Raw genomic sequence first — 15,996 nt, forward strand, 5'->3', positions numbered from 1 at the left:
GTTCTCTTTATCAACGCAGTTACTGGACTAGTTCGGCAATATGTATTGCCATCGTCAGATCCATAAAAAGGGACAGTTGTAGTTACAGGCCATCTTCAGAATCTGTCATGTACAAAGATAGAAATGAGAAGTTGTTATTTTACAGAGCGCCAAATGTTACATACAAAAACTGAATACCATGGAAAATTGCTACTGTTTTAGGCCACCTTAAGTAAAGTGTGATATGGACTTTAGGTAGTGTTAGTGCAGACACGCTTTCGAAATTACCATCTAAATGATTTAGTGTTAGGCATAAATTCGCTGTCTGTAAAATAAATACTGTACATAAACGGCTTACAGTGTAGTATGGACTAGTATGACAGTGGAAGCACTTTATGATAAGACATATTGATATTAAATAAATACACTCCTGGAAATTGAAATAAGAACACCGTGAATTCATTGTCCCAGGAAGGGGAAACTTTATTGACACATTCCTGCGGTCAGATACATCACATGATCACACTGACAGAACCACAGGCACATAGACACAGGCAACAGAGCATGCACAATGTCGGCACTAGTACAGTGTATATCCACCTTTCGCAGCAATGCAGGCTGCTATTCTCCCATGGAGACGATCGTAGAGATGCTGGATGTAGTCCTGTGGAACGGCTTGCCATGCCATTTCCACCTGGCGCCTCAGTTGGACCAGCGTTCGTGCTGGACGTGCAGACCGCGTGAGACGACGCTTCATCCAGTCCCAAACATGCTCAATGGGGGACAGATCCGGAGATCTTGCTGGCCAGGGTAGTTGACTTACACCTTCTAGAGCACGTTGGATGGCACGGGATACATGCGGACGTGCATTGTCCTGTTGGAACAGCAAGTTCCCTTGCCGGTCTAGGAATGGTAGAACGAAGGGTTCGATGACGGTTTGGATGTACCGTGCACTATTCAGTGTCCCCTCGACGATCACCAGTGGTGTACGGCCAGTGTAGGAGATCGCTCCCCACACCATGATGCCGGGTGTTGGCCCTGTGTGCCTCGGTCGTATGCAGTCCTGATTGTGGCGCTCACCTGCACGGCGCCAAACACGCATACGACCATCATTGGCACCAAGGCAGAAGCGACTCTCATCGCTGAAAACGACACGTCTCCATTCGTCCCTCCATTCACGCCTGTCGCGACACCACTGGAGGCGGGCTGCACGATGTTGGGGCGTGAGCGGAAGACGGCCTAACGGAGTGCGGGACCGTAGCCCAGCTTCATGGAGACGGTTGCGAATGGTCCTCGCCGATACCCCAGGAGCAACAGTGTCCCTAATTTGCTGGGAAGTGGCGGTGCGGTCCCCTACGGCACTGCGTAGGATCCTACGGTCTTGGCGTGCATCCGTGCGTCGCTGCGGTCCGGTCCCAGGTCGACGGGCACGTGCACCTTCCGCCGACCACTGGCGACAACATCGATGTACTGTGGAGACCTCACGCCCCACGTGTTGAGCAATTCGGCGGTACGTCCACCCGGCCTCCCGCATGCCCACTATACGCCCTCGCTCAAAGTCCGTCAACTGCACATACGGTTCACGTCCACGCTGTCGCGGCATGCTACCAGTGTTAAAGACTGCGATTGAGCTCCGTATGCCACGGCAAACTGGCTGACACTGACGGCGGCGGTGCACAAATGCTGCGCAGCTAGCGCCATTCGACGGCCAACACCGCGGTTCCTGGTGTGTCCGCTGTGCCGTGCGTGTGATCATTGCTTGTACAGCCCTCTCGCAGTGTCCGGAGCAAGTATGGTGGGTCTGACACATCGGTGTCAATGTGTTCTTTTTTCCATTTCCAGGAGTGTATATAAGCTAAGTGTACATAAAAGTGATGACTATAGCAAGGGTGTCAAGGTATTAAAATTAGAATATGTAAACGCAGTTACTGGACTAGTTCGGCAATATGTATTGCCATCGTCAGATCCATAAAATGGGACAGTTGTAGTTACATCGTACAGTGCTTAAACGTGTCTGTCACGTTGGGACTATACAATATCCATAAGAAAGTGAAGCAATTACAATGCCTTGCCAGGTGTGCTATCAAAATCGATGTACAACTTGGGATACAAATGGCACGAACAAGACAGATGCATGCCACATCCTGCCCCTTCGTGGCGTAATCTTGACGTCCTTATGCATATTTTATAGTTCTAATGTAACAGAGTGGTTCACGCATTATATGATGAAACTACCACTGCCCAGTTTTATTGATCTGACTATGCCAATACATATTGCTGAAACTAGTAAGGCAGTAATAATGTTAGGTTATCTTGGTAAATAAATTGGTTTTCACACGAAGACTAAAGCACAGATTTATAGATAACTTCCTGCACTCAATGATCATGTCAGCTAACCATAAATTTCAATTCAGTTTTTCTAAAAAGTTTTGTTAGAAAACTTCGGAACTAATTAAGTAACGCTGCTGATTTAAGATGTGTAGTACTAATAAAAGACAACGATTGATATAAAATGGTTATGAATACGCTGTCATCATTGCACTAGAGAATGTGAAACTTCGTCTTGATCGCTTTTTTATTGTTCAAAATTTACAGTTTTACGTTGTAGCTTTTGGCCATCTTCAGAATCTGTCATGTACAAAGATGGCAATGAGAAGTTGTTATCTTACAGAGTGCCGAACGTTACATACAAAAACTGTAGTATACCAGAGTACCATGAACAATTGCTACTGTTTTAGGCCACCTTAATTAAAGTATGATATCGACTTTAGGTTGTGTTAGTGCAGACACGCTTTCGAAATTACCATCTAAATGATTTAGTGTTACGCATGAATTCGCTGTCTGCGGCATCTGGAGGGAGGGAGCGAGGGAACGAATGCAGGGCAGCGTCCACTGCAAGATATCCCGTCGCGCTCGCCGTGTTGATACATCAGCAGACCTTCAAAGACGTCACGGTAGGGTTTCGTCTGAAGTCGTTTGGTTCATTAAGCGGGCGTTGTGGGCATGTCTTACCTTATACAAATACGTCCATCTCCTCCAGTATGTTCAGCATGTAGCTTTCCAGTGCTTTATGTAAAATATCTTGACTGTCCTGTATATTGCCCTCTGTATGTTGGTATGAGTTCAGTTAATTACCTAGGGCAGTTTTCTTCTCTTCATAGAGATGTTCCCTAACTCAGATGTCGAACTTGCTGCCTGTTTGTTGAATATATAATTCATTAGCCTTAACAATTATGCTGTGCAACAGAATTAAAGGACGACTTTTTCGAAACACAGTAATTGTCTATCATTCTGATGCATTAGTTTGAAACTTGGTTCAAAGGCACTTACACCAATCTCTGTAATGTTGGTGAAGAGTAGCACTCTGCGACATCAGCTGCCCAAAGTTATTCAGTATTTTAAAAATGCCCCTTTACAGAGAGACCCTGCAAAGTTCTCCGAGGCATCTGCTGGCAGGCAACTAACCTAGGAGATGTGTTAAGTGGTTTCCTACCTGCAGGCACCTAGGGTTACTTCAAATATTTTCTCTGTAAATACACATTTCTAAATTCTTAATAAATGTGGGCAAGTGCCACAGAGGGTTTTGCTAAACTGGGGGACTTAAAGGGATTCTCTGAGGTTTTATCAAGCATGTGTCAATGTCACTCCCTTCAGTGATCACATCATTGAAGGGTGTGAAACAGGAGCTCTGAAAAGGCATAACGACACTTTGCTGCTTACGATCACAATCAGATTTCGACGAATGTGTTTTTAACTGAGTCTAGTGGCTTCATTCTGGACATCAGAGCAATAATTGCGGTCGCACTGTATTCCAAAGGGGTGAGATGTGAGATAACGTTTTATGATGTCCCAACCCGTGATGTCCAACGAAAAGTTTTGTCGTCAGTGCAAAAGGTTGACAAGGACGTCTTCCTGGTCCTCAGAATACCGCAAAATGTCGTTTCCGGCCTCGAAGGGTGTTGGTATCAACGCCACAAGGGAAGACATGATTTCATTTACGCTCTTTACGGTCACCCTCACACGCTTCTTTGTATCGGTTTTGAGGCAATGTTTCTGGAATGTTTTCCTCACCCATAAGAAAACAGTCCTGGACATCGCGGTTCTCCCCTCTATCATAGAGGCCTCAAAAGAATGGGTGAAATGGGGGGAAGAGGGGATGTGACGATCTGCCCATCGAATGGCACGTTCAAGGTGGAGTTGAGCAGAATTGCAGTGAAATTTGGTGCCGTTGTGATACCATTAATTCACTTGATACCTCACATGAACTTCCGAGCTCTTGCGTTGTTTTCGCATGTGTCGACAGTGTGGTGTTTGAAGCGTCGATGAGTCTGAGGGTAACATCGCAGGGTGCCAGGATTTTGAACCATAAGAGAGGAAGATTGTAGGAACCTTTGAGCCAAATTTCAAACTTATTTGTCCGAATGGGAGACAGTTAAGCGGTTTCGAAGAAATGATACTTTAGTTCTGTTGCGCAATGTAATTTTATAAAATTTTGGAAGTTTATTTTCTACAAGGTCAGTTCTTGCCTTATACTACAACTATTAGATGCTTCGTTCAGTAGTGTGTCTACACCTACGCTACCTAACGGCCTCAGCTTATTTTACTTACGGCAGAATCTCTCACCAAATAGTAGCACTAGTTCGTCGCATATATACACTGATCAGTCAGAACACACATGACCGTCGACCTACTATTGATATAAACACGTCCACGCAATAGCAGCGTCACCTGGCAATGAATGGTTGCTAGTCAGACACACGCACAGTGCATGTAGTTGGGTTGTTTGGGGGAGGAGACCAAACAGCGAGGTCATCAGTGTCATCGGATTCGGGAAGGACGGGCAAGGAAGTCGGCCGTGCCCTTCCAAAGGAATAATCCCGGCTTTTGCCTGGAGAGATTTAGGGAAATCACGGACAACCTGAATCAGGATGGCCGGACGCGGGATTGAACCGTCGTCCTCCCGCATACGGGTCCAGTGTGCTAACCACTGCGCCACCTCGCTCGGTGTGCAGGCAGTATATGTGCGTTCTGTCCGTGTGTAGAATGGGGAAGGTGCGTGATCTATGGTGTTTGACGGAGAGCAGATTGTAATTTACAGGAGGCTCGGCACAAGCGTTTCCGAAACTGTGTTCGGGGAGTGCTGTAGTGAGTGTCTTTAACAAGAGGCGAAACCATACTGAAACAATGTCCAGACGTTATGGGGTTGGGCGGCCAGATGACAGACCTCGTAGGCTCTGCAGACTGGTAAAAGAGGACAGGCGGCGAACTGTGTCTGAACACACAGTACATAGAAGAGTGCTAATGATGGGCCTCCACGGCCGACTATTCATGCATGTGCCAACGTTAACACTACGATATTGGCAACTACGACTGAAATGGGCACATGACCATCGGTACTGGACGTTGACGCAGTGGCAGAACGTTGCACGTCTGATGGTTCCCGATACCTACTTCATCCAGCCGCTGGTAGGGCGCGAATCCTTCGTCTTCCAGGCAAACAGCTCCTTGAAATCTGTACTGTGGGATGGGAAGAAGCTGTCGTCGGCTCCGTTATGTTCTGGGGAACACTGACATGAGCATCCGTGGGTCCAGTGAAGCTTGTGCAAGACAACATGACGGCCAAGGAGTTCCTCACACCCAGGTACATCCCTTCATCACGATCATGTTTTCCGACGGCAGTGGTATATATTTCAACAAGGTAGTGCGCCATGTCACGACGCCAGGGGTGTGATAGGGTGGTTCGAGGATTTCCACTTGATCTCCAGGTCTGGACGCGGTCGAACACATCTGGTATGTGACTGAAAGTGGCGACGGAGTTCATCGCTCCCTCCGTTAAATTTACGGGCATGTGCAAATGCGGTGCCAACTCAAAGGCCTCATTGCTTCTATTGCACGTCCGCCCCAGTAGCTGAGTGGTCAGCGTGACGGATTGCCGTCCTCTGGGCCCGGGTTCGATTCCCGGCTGGGTCGGAGATTTTCTCCGCTCAGGGACTGGGTGTTGTGTTGTGTTCATCATCATTTCATCCCCATCCGGCGTGCAGGTCGCCCAATGTGGCGCCGAATGTAATAAGACCTGCGATATGGCGGCCGGACCTGCCCCGCGAGGGGCCTCCCGGCCAATGACGCCAAACGCTCATTTCCATTTCTATTGCACGACTCGCCTCCCCTGTTATCCGTACCAAAGGTGGACTACCGGCTGTTAGGTAGGCAATCATAATGTTCTGACTGATCAGCGAATGATGTGTCTCATAACAGTCGTCAGGAGCATTTTCTCTCGTATTTCGACAGACATTTCAAATTTTGTTTCTTTTTTTTATAATGTGTAGCGTCAGTCACCGCAGAAGATTACCGCTCACGCAGTATATGACAGTATATGATGCGACGTGTAGTGTCGGCGTGAAGCGTCGGTTTGTTTCCCGTTACGAACAAATTATTTTTGAAGCGGAACTTTACGCACCCATTCGACAGAGTTGTTCCAAACTAGTTTGTTGAGATATTCGATTATTGGCGTGTATTAACAGAGACAGTAAAACAGGGAGAACAACAAGTAATGCAGCAACGACAACACCGCCCTGGCCTGCACTGCCTTGTACCGCATACAACAGCGCTACGCAGTCGCTCCTGGTGTACTGTCTATTCTCTCTGTTCCTGGTAATGCGTATCGATAAAAGTTTTATCTCACTAGACCAACTTGGGGCCGCTTTTTCGAATTCAGATTTAAAAATCATTTTGTTCGTAACTGGAAACAAACCGACTCTTTCCGCCGAGTCTGGGCGTCGCGTCAAAGAAGTAATGGACAGTACTTGTTTGTGGTGGCTGCCGCCACACACTGCAAAAAACAAAGAACATTTTAAATGCTGTCATACTGTGCTCATTAAGAAGTATAAATTTACGTTAAAGTTTTGACACAATCAGAGAAGTATTAGAACCTATGTAGACCTCTTGCGGCAGTGTACCTCAAGGTGCGAAAATTACCCAGACTATATTCATCCAGTATTTGAGAATGAGAGCCCTTAGTGACTTCCAAAAAACTTCGATAGTAATTTTAAACCGTTTCCGTATATATTTACCACTTACAGTGCCACAAAACAATGAATCGAAAGAAGGGTACTGCCTGTTAAATGTTGGTTCTTCATTCGATAAAACATCGACATAAAAGAACTAGATTTTCAGAAGAATGTCTTTGCTTTTGTAACTTACTTTCACAATGATTTAGCCTAAAACAAACTGTATGACACTGTGCACTGTTTGCTAAAAAATTTCTTAAGAGAAGGTGTAAATGGTTATAACTTTCTCCATTTCGAACGTTTCATAGGGCTATGGAAAATAACGGGAGACTAATAAAACCAATGTAACCATCGTTTCGTGTCTTTAGGCGTAGATGTATTAGAAGCTGAACGTCAAATATTTAACACGGTAAATCTTTAATGTGAAACAGAAAAGGTTCTTCAAAATTATATTTATTTCGTTATTTTAGCTTCTTGCCCATTTCAGGTGACAACTTGATACCACGAAAACAGATAAAATGATGTAACACTAACACAAATATTATACGGCAAAAGTGATGACATGTGGAGTGTTAACATAGTAAAGTATTACAAATTTGTGTTTGTAGAGGGCCTGCTATGAGAAAAACACAGTTTTTCTTTTTATGCCCCAGACATGTTTCGCTGAAGTTTCAGAATCATTAATGAGTTATTTGTTTTCTTCTTTCTACTACATGCTGTGGATTTCCTGGATTTTATGAAGATTAATGCAGTTGTTTTGTTTTACACTTTGTCATTTTTTTCTGGTTTCCCCATTATCTTCACAGTGAAGGCCTGTAGTAAGTAATTTTTCGTGTCACTGTTTACGAAGAAAACACGGACGAAGAGCTTTGACCTTGAACAAACGATGAAAAAATAAAACTGAATTTACAGTTTCAGTCTAGTATTTGTAACTAAAACATTACAAGGGAAATTGAAATTGAAGTTGGCCATTTAATACTAAGCTTCCATTCCGCGTCATAAGTTGTAGATTTCCGGTATTTCATCTCTCTACTTTGTTGAACACAATGTAAAACTTCACATTATTCATCATATGTGTGGGTTTCTGCTAAAAAATGATCGGTAAACTTCGACTCTTTCTTTCTTAATCTACAGCTCCTGTCATATTCAGATAACCTAACTGCCACAGTTCTGCCTCTCTGGCAAAGACGTACACTGCACAGCGCTTGCAAGTGATTTTATGCTGACCGGTCTGTGTGAAGGTTGCAATCGCCTTTACTATTGAATAAAGATGTTAATATGCTTTAGATATTGTAAGACGCCGGTCTTTAGTTGCAATAATTTAACGTTTCAACAAGGTTATCTGAAATTTTGCAAGTTTTTGTAACTGCTAACTGGTTCCTGTTGGCCAACGTACAGAAACAGTGTAATTTTACGCGTTTTCTTTGTTCATAGTGTATTATCAATCAAGACAGGACAGAGTTCCATTATTTGAATCTGCCTTGCAAACAGAACTACAAACTGTCAAATATGTCGCTTTCAATAATGGTTACGAAAAATGAAAACGGCTAAAATTGCACTGCTTCTGTACTTTGGCCAACAAGAACCAGTCAGTATTTATAAAACCTGGTGCATTATGTCATATATGGTCAGAATTTTATTTAACCTTGAAATAAAGCTAAACTACATGTTACATTAATAATACCAACAGTATATCAAAATTTTTATTCAGTAGTAAAGTATACTGCAACCTGTGACACAGTGTGGTGTGTGTAAAATCACTTGCAAGCCCTATGGATGAGTAAGTACGGATTGGCAGGTCAGGCAGCGCTGTAACAATTAGGTTATCTCAATAAGTACGGAGCTGGAGATCAAGAAAGAAAGATTCAAAAGTTTGCCGATCATCTTTTAGCAGAAGCCCACTGATATGATGAAGAATGTGGAGTTTTTAGATTCTCTTAAGAAAAGCAGAGATATGTACCTATTGGAAATCTACAAGCATTTGACACAGAGTGTCAGCTTACAAGGAACCCCTTGATCGCGGGGGTCGCAAGTTCATTCTTCAATAAAGCTCATTTGACAGTGCTAACAGTTATGACAGGAGAAATATCAGTTGCTAATGACTCACATGTGCATCAGGAGAGCGATAGGAAATGAGTGTCGGGGAGGTGCAGAGATCAACCTTCCATGGGATTTATGTACACTACTGGACATTAAAATTGCTACACCAAGAAGAAAAGCAGATGATAAACGGGTATTCATTGGACAAATATATTATACTAGAACTGACATGTGATTACATTTTAACGCAATTTGGGTGCATAGATCCGGAGAAATCAGTACCCAGAACAACCACCTGTGGCCGTAATAACGGCCTTGATACGCCTGGGCATTGAGTCAGACAGAGCTTGGATGGTGTGTACATGTACAGCTGCCCACGCAGCTTCAACGCGATATCACAGTTCATCAAGAGTAGTGGGGCGTATTGTGACGAGCCAGTTGCTCGGCCACCATTGACCAGACGTTTTCAGTTGGTGAGAGATCTGGAGAATGTGCTGGCCAGGGCAGCAGTCGAACATTTTCTGTATCCACAAAGGACCGTACAGGACCTGCAACATGAGGTCGTGCATTATCCTGCTGAAATGTAGGGCTTCGCAGTAATCGAATGAAGGATAGAGCCAAGGGTCGTAACACATCTGAAATGTAACGTCCACTGTTCAAAGTGTCGTCGGTGCGAACAAGAGGTGACCGAAACGTGTAACCAATTGCACCGCATACCATCACGCCGGGTGATACGCCAGTATGGCGATAACGAATACACGCTTCCTATGTGCGTTCACCGCGATGTCGCCAAACACGGATGAGACCATCATGATGCTGTAAACAGAACCTGGATTCATCCTAAAAAATGACCCTTTGGCATTCGTGCACCAACATTCGTCGTTGAGTACACCATCGCAAGCGCTCCTGTCTTTGATGCAGCGGCAAGGATAACCACAGCCATGGTCTCCGAGCTGATGGTCCATGCAGCTGCAAACGTCGTCGAACTGTTCGTGGAGATGGTTGTTGTCTTTGTCCTGCAAACGTCCCCATCTGTTGACTCAGGGATCGAGACGTTGCTGCACGATCCGTTACAGTCATGCGGATAAGATGCCTGTCATCCTGACTGCTAGTGATACGAGGCCGTTGGAATCCAGCACGGCGTTCAGTATTACACTCCTGAACCCACCGATTCCATATTCTGCTAACAGTCATTGGATCTCCACCAAAGCGAGCAGCAATGTCACGATACGACAAACCGCAATCGCGGCAGGCTACAATCCGACCTTTATCAAAGTGGGAAACGTGATGGTACGCATTTCTCCTCCTTACACGAGGCAGCACAACAACGTTTCACCAGGCAATGCCGGTCAACTGCTGATTGTGTATGAGAAATCGCTTGGAAACTTTCCTCATGTCAGCACGCTATACGTGTCACCACCGGTGCCAACCTTGTGTGAATGCTCAGAAAAGCTAATCATTTGCATATCACAGCATTTTCTTCCTGTCGGTTAAATTTTGAGTCTGTAGCACGTCATCTTCGTGGTGTAGCAATTTTTATGGCCAGTAGTGTACTACACTTCACAAAATGGACATTTCAGAAATATTCAAAATAAACCATTAACTTGCGCCATGAAGGTCGAATGTAAAATGGTGCACTACACTGATATAAAGGTTCACACAATCAAGTTCGAAAGCGAACTCGTTGGAAGCTACGAACCATGCAGGACGTTGAGCTAGATGTTCACTCTTAAGGAATGCAAATAGAATCAAATTGGTGTAATGGGATGATGAAAACTGATAGGATGTGTGGCACGCAACCAGGTGTGAAACTATTTCGTGGGGCTTATCGCGAAACTGGCTATGCTGTAACGCGTAGCTGTGGACAGTGGGGTACTATGTTTTATAAAGACGGAAAACACGAACATCCAGAAGCTCATTTTATCCAGTGGTTCAGGCTTGTATGAACTGCAATGTCAGACTCTTTTTAGGAGGAATAGTTTGCTGTAAAGGAGTGTGATTTTTTATGCACAAACCAAGGTTCAAGCAAATCAAAGTTATTTTGACCAGCTCTTGGCCAAAATCAGAGCTCCTACCACATTGTAGTTCTCTTACGCCCATTTTCCCACTCTTGCTTGCTCTGATGTAAAAATTCCCTACTGTCCTGGCAAAATCACGCACTCGAGAGACGATCATATGGAGCAGAACAACTCCAACTTCTCGCAGCACAATAAATAGTTTTCCAGCCAATTTACCACCCAGATTAACAGTTGGCACAATTGTACACGAATGCGTTAAGGCATTGAAGGAATCTTCATACAACTCTCTTGGTATCTCTAACTTCCAGGGTTCCTTTCGCATGCAGTTCGTCTTCAAATCCCGGTTGGTCGAAGGTGAAAACAAATTCCTTACTGAACTATGGGATAAGTTTGTTTATCTCATCTACACATTTTCGGGCCAGTTCCGCAGTTTGCTGTCGTCACGTTGACACTTTGTTCGAAATTTCGTTGTCTTACGTCTTGCAATTCTGTAGCACTGTTAGAAGTTATGCAACCATCCACTGCTTCTCTTGATATCACTCTAACCTTTGGCGCGCGCAGTTTGATATGCGTAATTGCACATTCTGTGAGTTATATCGCGCATCCTTGAAATGCGCAAACATTGGAACAAGTGCGTCTTGTGCTGCCTTGAACATCCGTGGTTTTTCTAATGCACTGCGCATGTCATATTGCTGCGGACTTACTCGAAATCTGTTTGAATTGCTTTTTACTAAGGTGTGAATGATCTTCCACGTATTTTTAGCTTCCGCTCCTTGGGAAACGATTCTCTTTTGTTACGTTTCGCTGGAGACGGGATTTTGTGCCTCCCTGTCCGACAAGGGTGATGAACTGCATGACTCGACACCTTTTTCTATATCAGCTATACTTGTTAAGCACTTATAGTCGTCATTGTACTCCTCATGTATGTCATCTGCACAGCCGAGCGTATACGACACCACACATTCCACTGACTCATCTTACAGAAACGTTAATATTTCATCTGCCACTTCTTTCCCAGTCTGGTGAAACGTCAACTTCGGCAACTGTTGTTGTAGCTATGCTGCAATGTTTGCTTTGTTTATCGTTGCCATTTCTCTGCTTTGTATCAACACCACTAACATTGCAGTACTGTTGTGAGTTATCCGTCGAGTAAACACTTCAACTACGTTCACTGTCCATTCTCAACTCCCGCCCCCCGCTGTCATTAGCAGCCAATACTGTGGTTATATGCTAGACGCTGGTGACGACTGCCGTACGCGTCATTGTCTTTTCACGGTCTGACACTCACTGTTCCTCGTTAGCATTCAATGATAAAACTCAATTTTCTGTTTCTCCTGCATTAAATTTAATTTACTTACAAGTGCTATATTGACACTGTTAATATGGCTTTACTCTCTCATTAACTGTTAAATGTAATTTCACATAAAAAACTTAGGTTCTTTTCCTAGTTAATGTAAATATTTGTACATGAGGAGAAAATGTGATACTTTCCTATGTAAACACTCCACACGTTATCAATTTTGTTATGTTTTTTGTAAATATTATCTGTGTAAGTAACACGTCCCTTTCGCTGTGTTTGCGACATTCGGTTGTCACATGAAGGTGATGTATAAACCCGAAATCGGTTCGTGAGATAATGGTTATAATTCTGCTGATCATCTAATATCATTATCACGTTATCCCAAGCACAGACAGAAAATTGCTACTACAGGGAAATGTTTCAATTTAAACAATGACAGGAGTTAACTTGCACACTTCAGTTTCCTAGGGTTGTCAGATGCCGTCAAAAATAGGTACACATCTTACTATGTAGATAAGTCTTACTTGAGTCATGTAGTAAAACAGTCCTTTCCGCACGTAGAACAGGTAGCGAAAATTATAATATGGGTGCTGATGTGACAGTTCCACATTATATCCTTAAAGATGTGTCTCAGCCTGTCATTTGCTCCGCTCTGGGACGGCTCAATGTAGACGACATATTCATAGCCAGGCTGCAGGGACAAAGGTGGCCAATTGCACGGTTGTTCCTTGCAGCGAAGTACCTTTCTAGGTAATGACGCATCCATCGTTTCTAAAGACCGTTCACTTGACTAAAGATCTGTTGCTAAAGACTGAAAGGAAGCACAGGTCACACCAATATTCAAGAAAGGAAATAAGTGTAACCCATTGAATTACAGACTCTTATCACTGACCTCAATTTGCTGCAGGATTTTGGAGCATATACTGTACTCGAACATTATGAATCACCTTGAAGAGAATGTCTTATTGGTACATAACCAACACGGATTCAGAAAATATCGCTCTTGTGCAACACTTTATTCCCATGAAGTAATGAGTGCTGTCGGCAAGGGATCTCAGATCAATTCCATATTCCTGGATTTCCAGAAGTCTTTTGATACCGTTCCTCACAAGCGACTATTAATCAAATTGCGTGCGTATGGAGTATCGTCTCAGTTGTCTGACTCGATTCGTGATTTCCTCTCAGAGAGGTCACAGTTCGTAGTGATAGGCTGTAAGTCATCGAGTAGAACAGAAGTGATATCTGGCGTTCCGCAAGGGAGTGTCATAGGCCCCATCCTGTTCTTAATTTACATAAATGATGTAGGTGATAATCTGAGCAGCCCCCTTAGATTGTTTGCAGATGATGCTGTAATTTACCGTCTAGTAAAATCATCAGACGATCAATTCCAATTACTAAATGATCTACAGAGAATTTCTGCATGGTGCGAAAAGTGGCAATTGGCACTAAACAAAGAAAAGTGCGAGGTCATCCACATGGGTACTAAAGGAAATACGATAAATTTAGGGTATAAGACAAATCGCACAAATCTAAGAGCTGTCAATTCGACTAAATATGTAGGAATTACAATTACGAGCAACTTAAATTGGAGAGAACAGATAGGTAATATTGTGGGGAAGGCGAAACAAAGACTGCGCTTTGTTGGCAGAACAGTTACAAGAGACAGCGTACATTACAATTGTCCGCCCTCTGCTGGAATATTGCTGCGCGGTGTGGGATTAACGGAGGATAACGGAAAAGTGCAAAAGAGGATAGCTCGTTTCGTGTTATCGCGCAATAGTGGTGAGAGTGTCACTGATATGAAACGCGAGTTGGGGTAGCAGTCACTGAAACAAAGGTTTTCTTTGCGGCGAGATCTATTTACGAAATTTCAATCACCAGCTTTCTCTTTAAAATAAGAGAAATCAGAGCTCGAATGGAAAGATTTAAGTGTTCCTTTTTCCCACGCGCCATTCGCGAGTGGAATGGAAGTGAAGTAGTATGAAAATGGTACGATGATCCCTCTGCCAGGCACTTAAGTGTGAATTGCACAGTAACCATGTAGATGTAGATGTAGAAGAAAATCAGCCGGTATTGGTGATAACAGCGTGCTGTTAGCTTAGCATCAAGCTCATTTTGCTTCGCATTAGACACGAAAAGACTGTCAGAACATTATTTAGGACACAAGTATTTGAACGATTTATGAGCGAAACATATTCTTTAACTCGAAATAAACACCAACCATTCTGTGGTGGCTGGTTTCAATATGACATCAGATGACCTAATCTGCCAAATCGGAGCTCAAACTCCAATATCGTGGATAAGTCAAAGCTTTTTTTGTTTTTCCTTTATTGACTTACCTGGACAGAAGGACATATACACTTACTATTAAAGCAATTTAAGAAACCTTTCTTGGTGTTGGAAAGTAGGGGTAATGGTAGCCAAATGACTGGAAAATATACTTCTGACACGACAGACTGTTCCGAGAATTCAGACCCGACAAGTAGCAAACAGATGAGGTAAAGAGTTTTTCTTACACTAAATACCCATAAATGCATATACTTCTAACCACAGATAATATATGGCTACTAAAGCAACGTCAAATATGATAAAAATTGCAAACAGACACACAATCCAAATCGATCATACTGTGCGCTAAATTAGAGTCGTCTTCATGCTTTAGGTTTTTTTTTTCTGTGTTGGTCCAGTAAAGAGCATCTGTACCAGATGGTGTCAGCCACATATTTGCCACGAGACACACATGCGAAACACACCTCGTAGTAGCTGATGTGAACTGGTGGAGACATGGCTGCGTATATCACACTACCGCCCACAAGGAGTACATGAAGATGACTCCATGTAGCTGGAACCGCTCTCGAGGTGAGAGAGCGACTCTAGACACACATCACCATTGGACACTGGGAACACAATATGTCCTGCTGCGCTACTAACCGCTGCTGCTACGTGTGTGATAGTGGTGCGCCTGCATGCCTGGGTGTTTGTGCGTGTGATTGCTGGCGTGCAAGACAGGCGTGGCGTGGCGAGGCGAGGCGAGGCGAGGTGAGGTGAGGTGGCGCGTGGCGGCGCAGGGCGCGCCAATCTGCAGGAATGGGCGCTGGTCTTCTACGGCACGGCCGAGCCACCGGACGGAGCGCTGCCGCCTCCGGGGGCGGCGGGGGTAGTGGGAGCGCCGGGGGCCGCGGGCGTGCCCGCCACCGGTGTCGGGCCGCGCGGGGGCTTCCTGGGGGCGGGGCCCGCCGCCGCCCGGCCTCCCATCGCCGCGACGCCGGCGCCGCCACCGAGGTCCAAGCCGAAGGTCAAGAAGCAGAACTTCCGCGGCGGCAACCGCACTGGCGCCGCCAAGAGCCGCACCACCACCACCACGACCACCACGACCGCAGCTAGCGCCGCGACGGTATTGCCCGCCGTCGCGACCACGCCGCCGCCGCCGGCCGCCCCCGGCGCAGCCGCCGCCGCCTCTCGCGGTCCTGCGGCCACGCCGGCCCCCGGCGCTCCCCGCCGCCTCCCGCCCCCGCCACCACCACCACCGCCCCCAGCGCAGCCGTCGGTGCTACGCGGCGACGTGACCATCATGCTGCAGCCGGCGCCGTCGGAGCCGCTGGGCCGGCCGCAGATGCCGGACGCCTTCCGCAAGTACACCAAGGTCAACGTG

At 45.1% G+C, this 15,996-nt stretch overlaps 1 protein-coding gene across 1 annotated transcript in view; it reads left to right on the forward strand.

Annotated features, from left to right (window-relative positions):
• The window catches only part of LOC124622799 (furin-like protease 1), a 342,484-nt gene that overhangs the window by 317,197 nt on the left and 9,291 nt on the right, over nucleotides 1-15,996 (forward strand). The window lies entirely within an intron of this gene.

The sequence above is a fragment of the Schistocerca americana genome, chromosome 7 (assembly GCF_021461395.2).
Source record: "Schistocerca americana isolate TAMUIC-IGC-003095 chromosome 7, iqSchAmer2.1, whole genome shotgun sequence".
NCBI lineage: Eukaryota > Metazoa > Arthropoda > Insecta > Orthoptera > Acrididae > Schistocerca > Schistocerca americana.